At 39.3% G+C, this 10643-nt stretch overlaps 1 protein-coding gene across 1 annotated transcript in view; it reads left to right on the top strand.

The window, feature by feature from the left end:
* Positions 1–10643, top strand: part of XKR4 (XK related 4) — a 754531-nt gene that overhangs the window by 670867 nt on the left and 73021 nt on the right. The window lies entirely within an intron of this gene.

Below are 10643 nucleotides of genomic sequence, written 5' to 3'. Positions count from 1 at the left end.
GGTCAACAAAAGAGGGGAAGGCCTTCAACAGGATGGATTGACACAGTGGCTGTGACAGTGGGCTCAAGTATAGCAAGGATCATGGAGCTGGCACGGGATCAGGCAGTGTTTCATTCTGCTGTGCATGGGGTCGCTATGAGTCAGAAACGACTCAACGGCACCTAACAACAACAACAACAACTGTTGGGTTGAGAGCCAATCCATGGGAATGAATCCATTTCTAGGCCTTAAGGTAACTGTAGTCTCAGGGGCTCCACCAGACTCTATCTGACCAGCAATTCTGGTCATTTTTGTGTTTTTGAATTTTGTTCCACATTTTCCTCCCACTCTATCCAGGATCTCCAGTTTTGATCTCTTTCCGAATGGTTGGCATTGGTGACCAGGTACCATCAGCATCATGACGACTGAGGTCTTTGTGGTCCAACTTATCCTTGGACTAATTATTTCTAGATGTCTTTGATTTTCTTCACTCTTCTTTGATTCAGATGAGAGGAGACCAATAGTTGCATCTTAGACGGTCACTTGAAGGCTTTTAAGACCCCAGTTGCTACTCACCAAAGTAAGTTGTAGAACAAGATTTTTCTGTAATGAGTTGTGCCAATTGAGCATGATGTTTCCATGAGACTACCGTCTTGAGTCAGCAGGCCCACCCAGTGGTTCTCTATCTCAATATGTTTGTTGTTTCTGACAAGTTACTCCAGCTCTACCTTCTGTTGCTTCTGTGATGTATGTGGCTAAGACTAACTAGCATTTGACTGCTAACCAGAAGGCTGGCAGTTCAAGGCCACGAACCACTCCTCAGAAGAAAGACTGAGCATTCTACTTCCATAGAGATACAGCCTTGGAACCCAAGGAGGGGTCACTATGAGTTAGAACTGACTTGATGGCAGTGAGAGTGAGAATTTTGTAGCACAAGCACATATGTAAGATTATCCTCAGCTAAATATATCCTTGGTCTAGGGTATATTCCTGTTTGCCTACCCTGACCTAATCTTCTCACCTGTCTGTGCATTTATCTGTAGCCTGGTGTTTGGTGTTAGTGGTAATGCAGTATTGTGCATATACTAGTATTTGCCTCTGTTGTCTATATCTTATTTGCACATATCAGTGTCTTTCCTTTCCCTAATGTCAGCATGCTGGTCACAGACACTTTCCATACAATCCCTCCCCTCACTCAAACCAACATGTGACCCCCAACCAGTCTGAAATTTTCCCTTCCTGTCCCTCCCATTCCCAGTAACCAACAAAATGAATTTCCTTCCCTAAGTAAACTTTTCATTTAATTCTTACAATAATGGGCTCATGCAATATTTGTCCTTCTGCGATTGACTTATTTCACTCAGCATAATGTCCTCCAAATTCTTCCACATTGTGAGATGATTCACGTATGGGTATGCACATGGGTGTGCATATGTCTGTTGATGTCCTGTCTCTCAACTCTTTAGGATATATTCCTAGTAATGGAATTTCTGGATCAAATGGTATTTCTATTTTCAGTTTTTCAAGGAAATTCCATACCATTTTCCATAACATTTGCACCATTTTACAGTCCCACCAGCAGTGTATAAGAGTTCCAATCTCTCTGAAACCCCTCCGGCTATTTTCTGTCTTGTTGAACTTTGCTATTATTGCTGGGGTGAGATGATATCTCATTGTTGTTTTGATTTGCATCTCTCTGATGGTTTCCTCATGTTTTTGTTGGCCACCAGTGTATCTTCTTTAGTGAAGTGTCTGTTCATGTCACTTGCCCATTTTTGAATTGGGTTGTTTGTCTTTTTGGAGATAATTCCCTTGTCAGATATGTCATAGCCAAATATATTTTTCCCAATCTGTATGTTCTCTTTTTACCCTTTTGGAGAAGTCTTTTAATGCAGATAAGACTTTAATTTTCAAAAGGTTCCAGTCATCTAGCTTCTCTTGTACTGTCTGCATTTTGGGTTATGCTTGATAGTCTATTTATGCCATAGATTAAGACCCCTAGATTTGGTTTATTTTATCTTTGATGGACTTTTTAATTTTAGGTTTTACATTTAAGTCTTTGATCCAACTTGAGTTCATTTTTTTTTTTTTTTGTATGGGGTGAGGCATGGGTCTTTTATCATTTTTCTGCAAGTGGATATCCAGCTTTGTTAGCACCATTTGTGAAAGAGGCTCTCTCTCTCCCATTTAATGGATTTTGGTCCTTTGTCAAAGGTCAGCTGTCCATAGATGGATGGGTCTATTTCTGGGTTTTCAATTCTTTTCCATTGGTCTATCTGTCTATCATTGTACCAATACCATGCTGTTTAACCACTGTGGCTATATAGTAGATGTTGAGTTCTGGGAGTTTGAGACCTCCTACTTTGTTTTTCTTCTTCAGCAGTGCTTTGCTTATCCAAGGTCTCTTTCCTTTCCATATAAAATTAGTGATTGGTTTTTCCATCTCCTGAAAAAATGTTTATGAAATCTGGATTGGGATTGCCTTGAATGTGTACATTGCTTTGGGTAATATTGATATTTTTACATGTGATATTAATGATATTATTTGATAATTTCCACATTATGTTCGGTCACCTTTCTTTGGAATAGGTACATATATCCTTCTCTTCCTATCAGTTGGCCAGGCATCTGTCTTCCAAATTTCTTGGCATAAACGAGTAAACACCCCAAGCACTGCATCCAGTGACAGACTGGGAAGAAAAATGGGGCCATCAGTGTCTGAAAAATTGGCCAGTGAAAACCTCATGAATGAATAACAGTGAAACACTGTCTGATGTATCACTGGAAAACTTTATGAATATCCCTGAAACATTGTCTGATATAGTGCCAAAAGATGAGCCCCTCAGGTTGAAAGCCATTCAAAATATGACTGGTGAGTTGCCTCCTCAAAGTAGAGTCGACCTTAATGACATGGCTGGATTAAAGTTTTCAGGACTTCCATTTGCTAATGGAGAATGACTCAAAATTGGAAGAAATAGCTGCAAACATCCATTAATAATCAAAATGTGCAATGTATGAAGCATGAATCTAGGAGAATTGGAAGTTGTCAGAAATGAAAGGGAATGCATAGAGTTAGATATCCTAGACATTAGTGAGCTTAAATGTACTGGTATTGGCCATTTTGAATCAGACAATCATATGGCTTACTATGCCAGGAATAACATATTGAAGAGGAATAGTGTCACATTCATCACCAAGAATATTTCATGATATATCCTGAAGTACAGTGTTCTCATTGATAGGATACCTACAAGGAAGAATACTACTATCATTCAAATTTATACACTGACCACTAAAGCCAAAGATGCAGAAGTTGAAGTTTTTACATACTTCTGGAGTCTGAAATTGACCAAACATGCAATTAAGTTGTATTGATTATTACTCATCATTGGAATGCAAAAGTTGGAATGAGAAAAAAGTCATTGGTAGTAGGAAAATATGGCCTTGGTAAAAGAAATGACATCAGAGATCACATGATAGAATTTTGCAAGACTGTTGACTTATTCATTGCAAATACCTTTTTTTCAGCAACATAAATGGCAGCTATACCTGTGGACCTAGCCACATGGAATCAGAGGAGTAAGATCAACTACATCTGTGAAAAGAGGCAATGGTGAAGCTCAATATCTTCAGCCAAAACAAGGCCTGGAGCTGACAGTGGAACAGGTCATCAATTGCTCATATGCAAGTTCAAATTGAAGCTGAAGAAAATTAAAACAAGTCAGTGAGAGCCAAAATATGACCTTGTTTATATCCCACCTGAATTTAGATACCATCTGAAAAATAGGTTTGACACATTGAGCACCAGTGAACAAAGACCAGATGAGTTGTGGGATGATGTAAAGAATTCCATAGATAAAAAACCAAATAGACATTAAAAAAAAAAAAAAGAAGAAGAAGAAGAAGAAAAGGAAGAAAAAAAAAAAGGATGTCAGAAGAGTCTCAAACTTGCTTATGAATAGAGTAGGTAAAACAAATGGAAGAAATGACAAGATAAAAGAACTGAACAGGTTTCAAAAGACAGCTCAAGAAGACAAAGTAAAGGATTATAATGAAATGTGCAAAGATCTGGAGATAGAAAACCAAAGAGGAAAACATTCTCAACATTTCTCAAGCTGAAAGAACTGAAAGGAAAATCCAAGCCTCAAGTTGCAATACTGAAGTATTTTATGGGCAAAATATTGAATGAATGCTGGAAGCATTAAAAAAAAAAAAAAAAAAAGATGGAGTACACAGAGTACCAAAAAGAATTGATCAACATTCAACTATTACTGGAGGTACCATATGATCAAGAACCAGTGATACTGAAGGAATAATTCCAAGCTGCACTGAAGGAATTGGTGAAAAACTAAGCTTCAAAAATTGATGGAATTCCCATTGAAAAAGAGTCTTACAGTCAGAGAAAATAAAAGTGAATGAATAAATAAAATGTTTATACATTATATTGTATAGAAGTCTTATTAAGCAATGAACAAGCTACACTAAGTATAAAAAATATATTACACTAAGGTAAAATTTGGGAAAGGTACAGTGGAATATGAGCTTGAGAAGTGAAAGAAATAATGTAAATTCTCTGCCTATTAAAGAATCACTTATTTGTGTTTTTAGGTGCATAATACCAGTGTGGTAGTTAAGATTGTATGTCAACTTGGCTGGGCCTGGTTTTGAGTGGCTGGGCAGCTGGATGTAGTATTCCCCATGATGAAACTGGTAATCAACTCCAGGGTGGAATCTACGGAAACAACTGAATAGCTGCCTTAGGGATCTGGTCTGCTTCTAGTATATAAGAAGACACTTTGAGAAATATCTTGAGCTTTTGGCACATCTGTATCTTGCATTTGGCTAAGTCTTCACCTCATTGGACTTCCATGTTGTCTGTTGATCTTGGAACTGTTAATGGACTTGGATTAGTGGCCTGCTATGTTGCTTCATAATTATGGTATTGTGCCATTTTACTTGTCGACATTGGGTTTGTAAGCCTCAGCAGCCAGCAGCTGTCAGAATTAAGAGGCTCCTCCAGCTTCAGTGGGCTGGGAGCAAGAGGCAGAGCTGAAGTCCAAGGTCGAGGGGCTTTCAACCAGGCCCTAGAGCTGGCACTTTGAAACTCAGACTTCTAGCCTAAACTAGAGAGAATAAATCCCTGTTAGTTAAAGCCATACACCTGTGGTAATTTCTATTGGAGCAGCACTAGAGAACCAAAACAACCAGGTAGGGGACTGCCTAAGGCATTTGTCTGCTAACCAGAAGGCTGACAGTTCAAACCCACCAGCCACTCCTTGGAAGGAAGATTGGGCAATCTACTTCTGTAGTGATACTGCCTCAGAAACTCAAGGAGGGGTCACTATGAGTCAGATCCAACTCAACAACAGTGAGTTTGGAGTTTTTTCTTATTTTAAGTTAATGATGCAACACTTTTATTTTAAAATGTAATATTACTATATGTCATAAAGTACATGTATTTTGACTATTCAAACTTCTGTTGAAAATTTTTATATGTCATTTTAAAGATGACATGGGTGCATATATATATTTCAAAGTTATTTTAGGGCGTACACAGATCTAGAAGGTCATTGTGATCTTCTAAAGAAACAAAAACACATAAATAATGGGACTGATGAACAGAAATATGTGTCCAGTTAAAGTTAACTTGAATATGTAGTAGATCTAGTTGGGGATATTCTAGCATTTCTTTGGCTGTGATCTGTGGTAGATCTGAAGGAAAAATCAAGCATGCACATGTTGTTATTGTTCTTATGTGCCGTCAAGTTGGACCCGACTCATAGCGACCCCTCCTTGGGTTTCCAAAGCAGTATCACTAAGGAAGTGGATTGCCCAAACTTCCTTCCAAGGAGTGGCTGGTGAGTTTGAACCACCAGCCTTCTGGTTAGCAGGCAAGTGCCTTAGGCACTACGCTACCAGAGTAATGACAAAATTGGACAAAGCAGGATGCTAAGAAGCCCTTGAGTATTAATGAAGACACGGTAAAATAGTTAACTATGATATCTAAATTGGACAAGAAAGTAAACAACACCAGAAACACTTACAGGTATACCTCATGTTATTACACTTCTCTTTTTTGCACTTCACAGATACTGTGTTTTTTTACAAGCTGAAGGTTGTAACAACCCTGCATCAAACAAGTCTATTGGTACCATTTTCTCAACAGCATGTGCTCATTTCTTATCTCTGTGTCATAGTTTGGTAATTCTCACAATATTCCTGACTTTGTTATAATGCCGTTTCATACTTAATAGACTATAGTATAATGCAAACATAACTTTCATATTGTTGTTGTTGTTATGTGCCATTGATAAACACTTGGAAAATTTGTGTGACTTGCTATATTGCAATATTTGCTTTATTATAGTGGTCTAGAAGTGAACTCATAATATCTCTGAGGTATGTTAGTACTGAATGGTGTAAGTTAGTTATTGTTGTTAGTTGCTGTCAAGTTAACTCCCACTCATGGCAACCCTATGTGCAAGAGAACAAAATCCTGTTCAGTTCTGTGCCATCTTCACAATCATTGGTATGTTCAAGTCCATTATTTCTACCACTATGTATTGTGAATGCCTTTCAGCCAATGGAGCTCATCTTCCAGCATTGTATCAGATAATATTATATTGTGCTCCACGGGGTTTTCATTGGTTAAATTTCAGAAGTAGACCACCAAGGCTTTCTCCCTAGTCTTTCTTAGTCTGGAAGCATGACTGACCCTGCTAATCACATAGCTTCTAGCATAATAGCAACTTGTAAGCCACCACAATACAACAGACTGGCAGATGGTGATGGATAGGTTGGTAGGGTACCAGTATTTAATTACTGGATTGGAGTTGTAGAAAGGAAAAAAGTTAAGAGAGGAAGGCTAATTTCAGTCATTTGAAGTCAGAGCTGTATAGTGTACCAATAAGGTTATTAGCTCTGGTAGCATAGTGCCTAAGGCACTTGATTGCTAACCAGAAGGCTGATGGTTCAAATCCACCAGCCACTCCTCAGAAGGAAGGCTGGGCAATCTACTTCTGTAGTGATACTGCCTCAAAAACCCAAGGAGGGGTCGCTATGAGTTGGGTCTGACTCAATGGCACATAACAACAACAACATAGGGAGAAAATAGAGATGTTCATGACAAAGGAGGTCAGGAATCATCAGGCTAAGGGAGTAATAAAATACAAAGTGAACATGGATATTGAAATGGCAGATGCTGCCTAAGGTATTTAACTGCTAACCAGAAGGCTGTCAGTTCAAACCCACCAGCCACTACTCAGATAGAAGGTTGAAAAAGCTACTTCCCTAGTGATATCGTCTCAGAAACCCAGGAGGGGGCACTGTGAGTCGGATCCAACTCGACAGCAGTGAGTGTGTGTGTGTGTGTGTGTATGGCAGAGAATGAGATGAAGAGGAAGAACACAAGGAGATGCTTAATAATAGTGGATTTGGTGTGGGACAGGGGTCATAACAGCAATGTTTAGGAAATAATAAATACTAGACAGTACAAACTTTAAGGTCCAAAGAAAGAGATGCTTTCACACTCTGAATCTGTAGAGAAGATGTAAAATTTTACACTTTAGATCAATTGTTCAAAAATGTAACTTTTCTTTCCAAATCATAACTTTCTCAACAGCATTCATTTACATTGAGGCCAAGAGAAAAAGGAAACAAAAAATCTTAATCCTACCTCTGCATTATAACTCAGTCCCTGCTGTTGTACAACATGGTCTGTTTGGGATAAATATTAGACCAAATTCAGGATTCTCCCACAGCCTCCTTCACTCAACAGTTGATCTAAGCTCTTGCAGGTAACAGTGTAGTCCAGATACCAGAAAAGAGGCATCTGTGTCCTCTGGCCTCCAGTTAATTACAGTGTCTCCTCCCACATCATCTCTAAACATTCACTATTAATTGAATCCTTACTAGGAGGCTAGCCAGGCTCTCCTACTGACAGCTTCTGAGACTCAAGACAAATCCCCACGCAGCAGCCTAACCAACATGTGACCATGCGTACTCCTCTGTGGCTTGCTTGGGACACAATTTCTTCACTTAATTTTGGGCAGAAAACAAGGCACTTTGCCCTTTAGTTTTCTGGGTGTCTTTTCTCCTAGCTTCTGACTAGTCATGTCTTGTATCGTCCCTATTTATGGTTTAAACTCTATGGGCAATTCTTTGGTTCATCTGAGCCAAAGCTCCATTGGAATCCATGTTAAATCATTTATATCTCAAGTACTAATATCTTGCAACTGAAAATCATATTTTCTAGGCCCTATTTGGGAATTTGAAACTAAGAATCTTGTAGCTGTAAGTTTCTCCACTGAAAACAAAGCATATAGGAAATTGCTGATTTCTAAATGGCAGAGAGAAGGAAATTGGTACTGGGAAGTCAGGAAATGGATTTTCCCATTACTAAATGATGTTGCTTTTGAAGAGGATGCTATTAATGGCAGCAGAGGAGGTCTCCAAGTGAGGTTGCAACATGGACTGCAGTGCCTTGAAGGGAAACTAAGCTTCTATTTTGGCATAGGAGTGCTGGTGGGGAGAAGGCAAGAAGGAAATGAAAAGCATTAATGAACAAGCCAAAACCTTTCTCCTGAGTTTCAGTATGTAGTAACCAACTATCATTGAGACCGCTCCTCATGAAAGTCCAAAGGGAATTCAAACCCTACAAAAGCAAATCTGAATACATCTTTCTCTCAAAACTGTCTTCCCCAACAATTCCTATCTAGATGATTGCACCATCGTTTACTCAGACTAAAAATCATTTACCCAGACTAAAAATATGGGCACAGTACTTGATTCCCCTGTCTTTTCTAACAACAAGCCAGGCACCAAGTGTAATGTTACTTTTTTAAATATTCGTGGAGTCTATTACCTTCTCTCCATGTTTGCACTGCTCCTCTTGCCTGGATAATTAAATCATTTTCATAAATATTTTTGTTCCACTTTTATCAACTCTCCACAGTCTTTCCAAAATATAAAACAATCATTTCATATCTCTGCTTAAAATCTTTCAATGATTCACCATTACTATTATAGACTAAATAGCATAGTCTACTAAACCTTGATGAAGCATTGGTGGTTCAGTGGTAGAATTCTCCCCTTCCATCTGGGAAACCTGGGTTTGAGTACTGGCCAGTGAACTTCATGCACAACCACCCACCACATGCTTGTCAGTGGAAGCTTGGACATTGTTATGATGTTGAACAGGTTTCATTGGAGCTTCCAGACTAACATGGACTAGGAAGAAAGGCCTTGAGGTCTACTTCCAAAAATCAGCCAATGAAAAAAAACCTATAGATCATAATGTAACAATCTATAAACAGTCATAGTGCAGGACCAAGCACTGTATCATTCCATTGTGTATGGAGTCAGAGTGAGTTGGAGCCTGACTCCATGGCAGCTAACAACAACAACAACAAATTCTATACCTTTGGTCCAGGTGCTACCATAGCCTCATCTCTCTCCTTGTAAGATTTACAATCCAGCCACGTTGAGTCTATTTCAGTTCTTGTTTTGGTTCTCTAGTGTTGCTGTAACAGAAAATACCACAAATGGATGGATGACTTTAACAAACAGGGATTTATTCTCTTACAGTTTAGGAGGCCAGAAGTCTGAGTCAAAGTGCCAGCTCTGTGGGCTGGGTGAAGGCTCCTCAACATGGCTTTAAGCTCTGCCTCTTACTCCTGACCCACTGAAGCTGGAGGCTTATCTTAACACAGATAGCTGCTGGCTGCGGAGGCTGACAAACCCAAGATTGTCAAGTAAAATGGCACAGTTCCAAAATTATCAAGCAATACAGCAGGCCACTAATTCAAATCCATTAAACAGTCTCAGGATCAGCAGACAACATGGCAGACCACTGAGATGAAGACTTGCCTAAATGCAGGTTCCAAGTGTGCCAAAATACTCATAGACCTTTCTGAAAAGTGGAAGCAGACCAAATCCCTAAGGCAGCTACTCAGCTGCTTCAGTAGATTCCACCATGGATGTGATTACCTGTCTTATCTTAGGGAGTAACTACATCCACCTGACCAGCTCAAAACCAGGCCCAGCCAAGATGACATAATTAATTACTACAACCACTATTGCCACCACGCTTCCCAAAGCTGTCCTCTTTTCCTGGTACATTCTCCTAGGACTCCCCTTTCACCTATATACCCCTTTTCATGATTTAGATATCAGACTAGTCATTTTTCCCTGTATAAACCTTTCCTAGATCATCCTCAATTTGAGTTCAGGCCTTCAAAGAAATACCTCTGTGGACTTTGTTCAACTAGCACCTTGACTGCCACTGTCAGTTTTCCACTTGGTCTTCTTCAATAGCTGACAAGTCTTATGAGGACAAGGATGACATCTGTCTGGTTTGTTGTTGGCTCTTAACACACTTGCTTGAATAAAGCAGAAGTCCAATATGTGTTAAACAAATGAATAAATGAAGGGAAATGCTGAGGGAAAGAAATGAATAAAGAGAACTCCCCACCATCTATGGAGATTGTTTTTAGGACAAAGAAGAACAGATTAAGAGAAGAAGTGATAGGTGGCCAGCAAGATGGCGGACTAGGAAGAAAGACTGCATAGACCCTCTTCAACAAAGAAAAGGGAAACCAATTAACACAGACACAGAAAATAATCCTGGACCCCTGAGCCTTGAAGGGAAGGATATAGAAGTGGAC

Source organism: Orycteropus afer, unplaced genomic scaffold (genome assembly GCF_000298275.1).
Source record: "Orycteropus afer afer isolate SDZICR_OR568_19922 unplaced genomic scaffold, OryAfe1.0 scaffold00436, whole genome shotgun sequence".
In the NCBI taxonomy this organism is placed as follows: domain Eukaryota; kingdom Metazoa; phylum Chordata; class Mammalia; order Tubulidentata; family Orycteropodidae; genus Orycteropus; species Orycteropus afer.
This window is presented reverse-complemented; position numbering and strand designations above follow the sequence as displayed.